This window comes from Daphnia magna, linkage group LG1 (genome assembly GCF_020631705.1).
Source record: "Daphnia magna isolate NIES linkage group LG1, ASM2063170v1.1, whole genome shotgun sequence".
In the NCBI taxonomy this organism is placed as follows: Eukaryota; Metazoa; Arthropoda; class Branchiopoda; order Diplostraca; family Daphniidae; genus Daphnia; species Daphnia magna.
This window is the reverse complement of record NC_059182.1, coordinates 16,659,815-16,670,965: the sequence shown is the minus strand read 5'-3', so window position 1 is coordinate 16,670,965 and position 11,151 is coordinate 16,659,815. Positions and strand designations below refer to the sequence as shown.

Genomic DNA, 11,151 nt, shown 5'->3' with positions numbered 1-11,151 from the left:
AAAGTCACGATCTTCATACATGTATAGTGCTACTTTCGTAGACGTTGTATCTTTTATATTCCTACTCGGACTGTTGTACAAAAAAAAAAGAATCCCGCGTTTTCCATTCTATTCGGCTAAGTATATATACGTACGTGTGTTTCTTGCGTTTTGTTCTCGGTTCGGATGTAATTCGGCCAAGTTCCGTTGACGAATCCGTGCGTTCCTTTCCTTTTATTTTAAAAGACTTATTCGAAAGCTTTGTGATAAACTGACTCGAGATCTTGGTGACGTCAGGCCGTCTATCTTTTAGACAATTGGGTATACTTTCTGCTGATGAATTGAGCGGATTGAGCGGATGGGAAAATTGGTAATCACACGATGATGACGGGCAGCAAGACTGTTCTACTCCAGTTGTAAGACGTTTGATGTTCTTACTGTTCTCCATTCGCCCATTAAATGAGTTGTGTATCTAAAAAGAGCAGAAGGATGGAGAACAATGACCAATATATTTATAGACATTAAATCAATTGGCTTTCACCCTCACGTCAGTCATAAGGCGTGGCTCTTCTCTTTTGAGTAGACCTACTCTATAATTCAAAAAAATTGCCTTTCGTCGTTGTTTATGTGTATAGTAATTGTCTATCTCACGTTGACACACTTTGATTGTCCTTGACCAGAAGTTGAGTTGTCGAAATTTCAGCAATTCAATTCAGTTGTTAGATTACTGTAATTCGAATAAAAGCTTAACCGATTTTCATACATCTAAGTCAATAACGAAACCAAAGGAAATAGTTTTCTTGTGTTTTTTTTCTTTCCCTATTTTCAGTAGTTCAATAAAGCGCCATTGATTTTTTTTCGGAAGCGAAGAGGAAAGCCACGACCGATCGATGATGTGAGCTTGTTCTTCATTTATTGCAGAAAAATAAGTCGTGAAGGGAAAAGAGTAGAAAGCTAAAAATCAATTACAAATGAATGAGACAGGCGATGGTCGACAAAAGAACGAATCTTCTTTTGCAGATCGTATATATCGACATGGAAAATTTCACGACTGGGCGCGTCTATATAGACCGTCGGTGTCCGTCGCAAAAAAAAATAAAAGGAAATCTGAAAAATCGTTTCTTGATTGCGTCTTCCATCTTTATTGTCTATAAAATCCGAAAACCGAGAGAAAAGAAATGCGAAGCTAACAATGGCGTCTGACGTCATTGTTGACAACTTTTGATTTTTCTTGTTCTAATATATTCTTTCACGACTTTTGTCTCTTTGCTTCTCCCGGCTGATTGGAAAGAATCTGTAACAGCTGAAACAGTTGTTACAGATAACAATTTTGCGCTAAAGGGTCACACACACACAAATAAATTGGATGATAAAAATCCTAGGCCGTTCATAAAGAGCCTTTTTTTCCCACCATATGTTCCAGCCGTCTATAAAAATATATACTCCCTGCACGTAACAATTGAAAGCTAAACAGCCCCCGTTTTTTCCCGCTGACTTTTGCGATGGTTATATGCACTTCATAAGTGAAAACTTCAGCAGCGTCTTGGCCTATTTGTCTGCATGAAAGAGCGAGGACTGTTTTATTCGATGTAGGATATCGGATGTTCTTTCAAATACCAAGACACATGAATAAAGGTAAAAAAAAAAATCTTCGTGATCTGAATTATTTGGTCTGCACCGAAATATTTATCCCAATATATACCCACAATATGATGCTGTTATGCCAACAGTCCCATGTAACATTTTTGCGAGAAGCAGGTGACATCTTGTTTATACACACGTGTCATTGCTGCTTGGCTGTTGTTACTGGAATGATCGATAGCAAAGGCTATCGTGTTACTCGAAGATAACAATATAGTTAAGGAAGGACTGGATTCGACAATAACACGTTTTGTTCTTTCTATAAACTCGTGCGGACTGAAGCGCTCTGCCGGACAATCGACGAATTGCAACAATCGAAAGATGATCACCTCAGTTCGTAGGGAATGATTGGGTGTTGTCCACGACAGGGAGTGATATCCTTTGCATGTGCTGCGTTACAACAGTCGGAATAAGATATCGTTTTCCGTCCAGCACGGAGACCAGCCATCGATGCGTACAACTGAATGCGCAATCTCTTTGGAAAATCGTGACGTGTTGATTGAATTTCGTGCTGACCACCTCGGCGCTTTCTTCTGCAAATCAAACGCACAAAAAGATATATAAAAGAAGAACCCATTGCTATGCCTTTTGGCAGAACGTGACCGACACCACCGACTTGCTGAATTTAATTTTTTGTGCTTTTCACTCACGTCCGTCTTACATGCACTTTATGGATTTTTTTTTTTTTTGCCCGTCCATTGTAAAGGATGCACCCAAAATTTCTATATTCACACGCCCTTTTTTTCTAAAAATATAGGGTTAAGATCATCAATCCTAGAAAGAGAAAGAGAATATAATTTTATTTATTATTTTCTCGCTTCTTTTTCGAACTCAAGCGTTACACTTTTTGATCAATTCCCCAACGCCTCATTTCATCTCTCTCTGGCGTCATATAAAAATCGGGGCAGTTAACAAGTTTTATGTTTGTCGCAACCATATCCTTTGCTGTCTCTACAGTCTACTATAAATCATTTAGAACCTATAATGTTCACGTACAATAGCAAGGGAAAACAAAAATCAATTAACTTTTAACACAACCTGATGGTTCCCAGAGTCTTGTTCAATTGACAGGCGTGTTTTCTATACTAAAGTCTCGTATTGATTGAATTAAATAGAAGATGCGTTTTCCTCACGATGGAGGATGTGTAGACTATTTCCATGAGTGATTAAGAGCGATGTCGCGGAAAATGCTGCATATCTTCTACATTCCCTCGAATGAGCACACTATTTTTATTGTATCCCTTCAGATCTATTTAATGCACATTTAAATAGTCCAACATTCAATTTATCTATTTCATTTTGAATTCGTTAAAACAAAAGTGCAGAAGTTTGAAAGGCATAGAAAGTTAACATATTGACTATATACGTATATATATATACAGTCCTATATATACATAAGTAATGTACATACATCTATGAAGATGTAATAGCCGGCGACAAATCCCGTAGTAAGACGCATGCAATCCAACCAGCAGAGAGTTCCGGAATAATGGATATATCAAAGCCTATGTATAGTAGAGTCTGGTGTAAATATTTATCCAGTGACGCAATGCCGTACCATATTTCACCCGACTGTCGCTTTATACTATTTTGGTGTGCCAACGAAGACGCTCTACCCGATTACAAAACAAAAAAATAGAAGCGCATGAAAGTTTTGGGTTTTTTCTTTGATCCGCAACGACCGCAAATTCAAATTTTGAAAAAAAAGAGGGGAAAGGGACATCTACAAAGCAGACACCATCACGATAGAATTTGGCTTTGCAATAGATAAAAAAAGAAACGTCTTTTTTTTTTTTACTTTGAATAGCTGAAATATAAGGAAAAAAAAATAGATTTTCCATGGATTTTGTGTTTATATAGAAGATGTTGTTTGGTACTTTTGCTTTGATCAGTTCTATATTTTTCTATCGACATTGCTTCGGTTCATTTGCCATTAAATAGGAAAACGAAGAAAACATCAAAATGAAGTGTATATATATAGAAAGGCTTATAGTTATACACCGCAATAAGGATGACTGAAATATATGTGTGCAGCTCATGGAGGCATGCCAGATATACTAAAGCCTCGAATCTAATCACGACCGCCGCCATCTTCAATCTGCCTCAAACCCCATTTCTTTTTCTTTCTATTAAAAACAAAAAATGTTTACCAACGGAAGCGACATATATAATATTTTTAAATCATACTCTATTCATTGTGAGCAATAGAAGAATTAAAGATGCCCGCAACATTGGACCATAACTTTTATCATTATAGCTCTCAATGATAAATCGTATACATCGGAGCTATAAACGCGTCTAATAAGCCGGAAGAAGAAGATGTCGTATATAAATGATGCTTTGTGTCCGTATTGATCATCAGTACTGTTGCTGGGACGTCTGACGTAATTGCAAAGATTCATAGAAACTATATACACAATCACGATATACTATATCATTTTTCGTATAGCTATCTACATCGCAAAGAAAATAGGTTGTCTATATATATTTATGGCAACTTTGTCTTTTGACTGCAAACGAATCCAGTTGGAACCATGTGACAATCTTGTTTCATTTTTACAGGCATATTCTGATGTAACCAGATGATCAAACAGAAACTATTCAGCTGGCCTATTTATACTCTATATATAGTCAATTTTCTTTGAGGTGATTGGTGACGACACTAGGTCTATAGGAGTTTCAAAACGGCAACTTCAAGGCTCGACATCAAGGGTATATGCGAAATCATATATATAACTATCCGATTTGGCACTTTTGGCCGCTTTTAAAAAAACTTGATACGTCCAATCCCTTTATTTTGCTTTTCTACTATTCCTCTCTCTAAATATAAAAACCGATCATTTTTTATGTACATCAGAAGTTTCGGTTTAGACGGAGGAAAAATGTTTTTGTCATTCATGTAGTCCAAGGTAAACAAACAGATCACGAATGCTCGGCATTATATCTGGTCCAACAACAACGAAAAACGTCAATTGTGGCCATAAAAAAGGTCTACACATTAATAGAAAATACCGAGACTTTTATCGTATAGATTATTGACGAATTCTGCATGTTTCAATGTTCAGCCAACATCGAAGCCTGTTGTCATTCTCGATGCAACGTCATCAGGCCTTTTTCTTTCTTATAAATTTTTATAGGTATAGGCTACAGATAATACCCTTTAAATCTGTCCCTTTTTAATAATCATGCTACCCTCTGTATTTTATTCTAGCAGCCCGTGTGCTGGTTGACGTCAATCTCATGGCACAGCAAAGCTGATTACAGTCAGATTATGTTGTACACATTTCATTCCAGGTGAATTAATTGGTACGGTCCTGAAGGCAATACGGGGGCAAAACATTACAAGATTTATAGATCAGCAGCGTGTGCGATGTCTACATTTTTTTCCCCCCCTGCACACAATAAAAGAAAAAACATATTGTGTGTGTACACGTATTATATATATATATATACACAGCACCGGGGATTTGCAATTTTATCAACGAAACAAAGTAAAAGGATCAATGCGTGACCTGTTTTCACGGTACGTGTCACGATAGTCTTCTCCTTGTTCCATATATGCCCTGTGGTGTGTTATCACTCTTTCAGCAGATGTGGTTCCCACCCCTTATGGCGCATTCGATCATGTGGTGGCTATAACGCATACTTTTATGGCGTGCAAGGTATACGACTGTGTTTAAATGCGTACCGTTCGTTTACATATTCTTCTGGCGGACATAGTGAACTGTAAAACTTGATTTATTTATAATGCGTTCGTCTATGAATTTAGGTCGAAAAATATGTCTATCAAACGTGGTCATTTTCGTATTGAGGCATGAAATGATGCTAATGAGGTTGTCTCATAATTTAATCCCGTTACAAGTCACGACGAACGTGTGTTCGCGAATGTTGACAAGTGTCAACTGACTTGTTATTCAGTTATTACACATTCATAAATGCGCTTTCCACGAATGGCAGCAGTCTGTGGACTGCTCTTATTCGGTTTTCGTGGTAGTTCTCAAATGCCACCAACACATGACAAAAAGACAATCTCATCATTGTGTTACATCACTAGTAATGCACAGTCATGTTTGGCATTGACGTAACACAATCTGTCCTCGCAAATCAATATCTAAGTAAAATGTGACATTTCTTTAAAGCTATATAAATTCTGCAAATCGATTAATAAGCTATACACTCAACAGACATGTAGATAAACATGCGAATAAATACTTCCTCCTTTCTCCTGCTATACACAACAGTAATGTGAGAAAATATGCTGATGACGTATACGTTACACAATATTATGTGTTTTATAGCGGTGGTAACTTTATACTACTCTCTCGTCTCGTTAAGGGAAATGTCCGAACAGCTATTGCGTAACGCATAAATGTCCATTTCTGTGTCCAGCGTCTGTTGCTATATATACTGTCTGTATACTGGCATTCAGTATTTACTGACGAAGCGATGTGATTGGCATAGATCCAATCATTCGATTTGATGCCATTGCCAACAGAAAGAAGATAAAAACATTAGTTGGAAATGTATTATCGTCGCCACCAACACCCGAAAACGATCGCAAAAAAAAAAGGAGGTTAGCAAGAAACATCATCGTTTGCTGTCGAGCTAGACAAGCAGTGATAAACGATATCCCTATATACATATATTCACGACCTTGCAATGTTAGCTGTACGTCGAACGATATGTCACAGTCTTATTTGTTTTGGTGTTTCCCTGTGATCTGCCGTCAAGAGTCTATACAACAACATTTTCAAATATAGTCATCCATTATATTCACGATGTTGGTTTTTTTTAAAGATCATGGATGTCCAAGAAACTGCTTTTTCCCATCGTTTTTTCTTTATAGATTTCTGCGTACGATCTTTCTCCACCAATCCCATCGTTTGTTGGCTCAGTCACTGAGGCCTTTTTGCTTACCCCAGTTGATTCCCATTTTTATTGAATTTTATTACGGCTTCTTGGAACATAACCTGCCCTTGCATCGGTACGTTCACCCTCAATAAACGTATTTATATATATACCAGAAAGCTTTGAATACACAAACTTGCCTATGGCAATGTATATACGTAGTGGTCTATACAGTGTCTATATACAACAACAACACGATCATAGTTTTTTTCTTTCTTTACGTGGCAGTTTTATTAATCGCCGATGGGCTGCCGGAGACAGTTTAAGGGGTCACCGGAGACGATTCAGCTTTTGTGCACTGCTTTATTTTCCCTTTCATAACGTACATAGATCCTGATGCCACACATATAAGTCCGTGTTTTGGTGATCAAAAACTCCGTTCCCATGGCAATAAAACGAACAGTGAGACTCACTCTCTTTCTTGTATATTCTCTATCACAATTAGGTTTCTAAATTCATTTCAAGCCTCGTGTTATTTGCGATTCGACGCTACGTCCATTCCATTTGATGTCTGTGGAAGCTATTCCCGATTCTACATGGTGATGGCTGGTGCACATTAAATTGAGTCTCGGTGTTTTCGAGCGTTTTTATCATTATTGCTAAACAAAGTCTGCTGATGATAGCGTTGATGTTTGCGCGCTCTGTGTGGGGCGCTTCATTTTGATTATGCATGTATGTTTTTATTGACTTTTGTGGTAGGTCGTTATATCAAAAAGAAAAAGTCGAAGAACTATTCTTTGGCGAGAAGATTGGGCGTGGCTAGCACTTCATCACATTCCTGTCATGCTGATTCCGACCTTCATTTTTTTTTCTTTTTATTTTGGCACTGTCACTTTCCGGTGTTATTAATGATGATGATTCAAAACATGATTAGCGTAAAGAACCCAATCTATTCCGTGTGTTACCCTCATGAATCCGCCTGCCATAGCAGCAAAACACATTCATCTATTGCTTTTTTAAATAAATGTTATTTCTTAAATCTATTCTCGTAGCGCGCGAAAATTTGAATTGCGTCGGTTTTGGGGCATTCACCTGGTCCGCTGCATAACCGCATACTTTATTCACGTCAATGCTTTTATAGATCACGCTATGTCTATATATGCAGTTTAATGGATGCACTATCAATTGAAAAATAAAAAAACTTGCAACGGACAAGCATCCTGGCCGTATGAGAAAAAGAAAAAAGGCCCATAGTATACAGTGGGATGTAAATGTACACACTCTATATACGAGAATAAAGTGGACCCCCAATAAGCACACGTTTTATATAGCGATATCAACTGCGTATAAGCTCCAACATAATCCCTAACTCAATCTAGAAACACGTAAACCCACACTTTCCTTTTCGTTATTGCACCCTTCCCTTTTTTTTGGGAAATCGTTCGCCATTTCAATGTTTTTGTTTATTTTCTCCCTTCTTTTTTTTTTTTTTTCACTGGATTTTTTATTTTATAGGCATCGCCTAATATATAGTTGAAACAAGGGGAAAAATCCACGTCCGGACGGAACATTGGGTGGGCATATCCGCGTGAACGCATCACTCCCCAATCGTTGGCCTATCAATTTTTGTTGTCCTCCCCCCATTATTCTGCGGTCTATCTTATAAGGATTGAGGGTATATATATATCTACATATACGTTCTATATAATGTTGTCGTCGAGGTAATTTCATCTGACCGTCTCCCGCTGTGCTTTCCAGGCGGATACGCGATGGAACTGTATGGGGTGATATCGATATCGCACCCTCTATTCCCCCCTTTTTTATTTCCCTATAGGTATATTATTCAGCCCCATCTTATTCGATTGCCACATACACACATGTGCAGGGTTGTTAATATCGCCGCGATGAACGATGAAATCGTCATCGGAAATGAAATTTTTTGTTCGAGCGATTATCGCGCGATAGGTTTTAAAATGAGTATCGATCGATAATCGCGTTTTCATCGCCGATGACGCGATAGCGATAGTTTTTTATTTCAGCAGACTGCTTTTAAGAATCATAAAGTGACAGCTGAAAATGGACGAATCCTATGATGATCCATATGTCCGAATGATGCCATTTGTCACGTGAAAAAAATTGCCGAGGGTAAGAACGGAAGGAAAAATTTAAAATCTGTTTGCGAAGCATTGAAAGTCACACCCCTCAATTCTACGGATTACCAATTTATTTCGGAATTTGTTGAGGTGATGAAGCCCATTGCTATCGGTCTAGATCTATTGCAGGGAGAACACAACGTTTCTTCTGGAAATGTTTTGCCATCAATCGTTGTCATTAGAAACTCGTTAAATTCCCTAAAACGTAATCATTTAGAAGGTGCTAACCAACTTTTAGTAGCTCTTACTCTTGTTGACGCACTATTGGCTGGATTAGAAAAGAGATTTGGTAATTTGTTCAATGTAGAACACTTTCAATTAGCTGCCGTGCTACATCCCCAATTTAAATTTAATTGGCTTGGGAACAGCGAAAAGGATCTGAAGCTTCGAAAAAAATAGTATCTAAAGTAGAAGTCCTTTTACAAGATCTAACCGTGCCGACCAACACCAAAGAAACCAGTCCTACAGAGCCTCATGACTTTTACGCATCTCTACGCCAAGCAGCTGAATATCAGCAGCCACTCTCTAATGGAAACATTGAATTAACAAAGTATCTAAATGAAAAAACGACATCTGATATACAAAGTCTCAACTCCTTCCCAAACTTAAAAACATTGTTTTGTAAATATAATGCCGGAATTCCATCTTCCGCTGCTGTTGAGAGATTGTTTTCTCTTGGTGGTCGTGTATTGACCCCTACCCGAACTCTTTTAAGTGATACTCATTTTGAAATTATCGTGTTTTTAAAATCAAATTATTCTTTTCTGTCGAGCTTGTAAAATAAAAACTTAAAAATATAGCTTTTCTGCTTTTGAAAAAAAAATGTTAATAAAAATATTTGAATTTTTTTTTCAATTTGGCAACGTTGTAAAAAGTATCGGCGACTATCGGCGATTATCGCACCGATACTTTTTTGAAACTTCATCGATCGTTAGTCGGCAATGAAAAAAAACACCAGTATTGCTATCGCAATCGAACATACTTTATTTTAGCGATATTAACAACCCTGCACATGTGTAACGTCTCTTTAAAAAGGAAAGGGGTGACGCTTTTTTTTTTATTACTACGACGTGCTGTCAACCAGACAGAGCCAATTAGATTCATAATACTCGTTTTTTTAGATAGCCTCCCCTATGTCCCTATTATTGCCGACTATCCGCCCATTTTGATTGTATTAGCTCCTCCCATAGGCTGAGATTCTGATGCTAATAATCCTTGGCATTACATCATATAACGAGCTATATAACTCTAGTGTCGAATTTATGTCTTTATACGTACATGTGTAGGCAGCCGTGTCCACATAAATTTCCTATATACTTCGAGAGGGGTTCACCTATAGACAAGAGACTAATAACACAGCGTTGTACATCTCCTCTGGCTGCTAATTAATTATTCGATTGATATACGATGTAAGTTCTACACACAAAAAAAAAAAAACCTGAAATCCAATATCCCGTTTCTAAAACGTAGATATAGAGATGCCATCAAAGGAAAAATCAATTGTGGGCTGCCTCTCAATAAACCAATCGTATAACATCTTGACTAGCGTTTGATTTTGTTACATGTGGTGCGCAAATTTCTTTGATACTTGGTTTACTAATAAGAAGACTGTGTCGGCGGAGCGTTGCAGAATGTCCGCGCTATCTGCTATTGATTCAAAAAGTGTGTCTGCAACACGACAGTCGCAGAATCTTGTTCTACACATAGCATCTTTTTTCAAGTGAGGATAACTCTCTGGGCATCGATCCTTTTGTTCTTTGGTTAAAACAAAAAAAAAAGATGATAAAATTCGTTTTGAGTTCATCGCTTTTCATGCGCGGCTCAGCTTATGAGAATGTGTCTTTACCAATCCAGTGAAAATGACAGCAAAAGTCTCTCCGTTCAAATTCATTATTCTAATTCAGTTCACGATCCCCACCCCGTCTGTCATCTATGCAAATCGGTTTAACCTTTTCTGTCCATCCTCATTTCCATATAGCGATCATGCTGTATTCATCTTAAAAGAGTTATAGTTAACCAGAGTAGTTTGCCCAGTTGCTGGCCAACGGGCGGAATAAAGGCTCTCTTCTTTCTTGTTTTCAAACGCCGCACTAAAAGGCTGTTGCCCTCCTTTTCTCGTCTAAAAGTCACGAAGCCGAAATAAAAAGATAACGTGATGATGATGATGTCTCCCTCCTTTCTTGCTTGCACACGTTCGCCCTTCGGGATGCTGCATCATCAGTCGTCATTATCAAAGCTGGCCAGGAACCCAGCTCCTCCGGAAGCCGTAGACATGTCCGCCTTTTTCTTTTCTTTTTTTTTTCGTGAAAAAAGAGTCCAGCACACGAGTTTGACTTCCATTTTAGTAAACGTATTGAAACCATCAGATGCGGCGAGCGTGTGGCTGCCTTGCATAAACAAATGGCGGATAAAAAGGAAGCCTTGCATAAACAATAGCGGGGGAATGTTATAGTTCTTATACAGCGCTATACCAACATCACAGCGGCCCTTGTCTATGTAATGTATTATTGATTAGCCCCCCTTTTCACAC

At 38.0% G+C, this 11,151-nt stretch overlaps 1 protein-coding gene across 1 annotated transcript in view; it reads left to right on the top strand.

Annotated features, from left to right (window-relative positions):
• The window catches only part of LOC116933017, a 31,234-nt gene that overhangs the window by 9,190 nt on the left and 10,893 nt on the right, over positions 1–11,151 (top strand). The window lies entirely within an intron of this gene.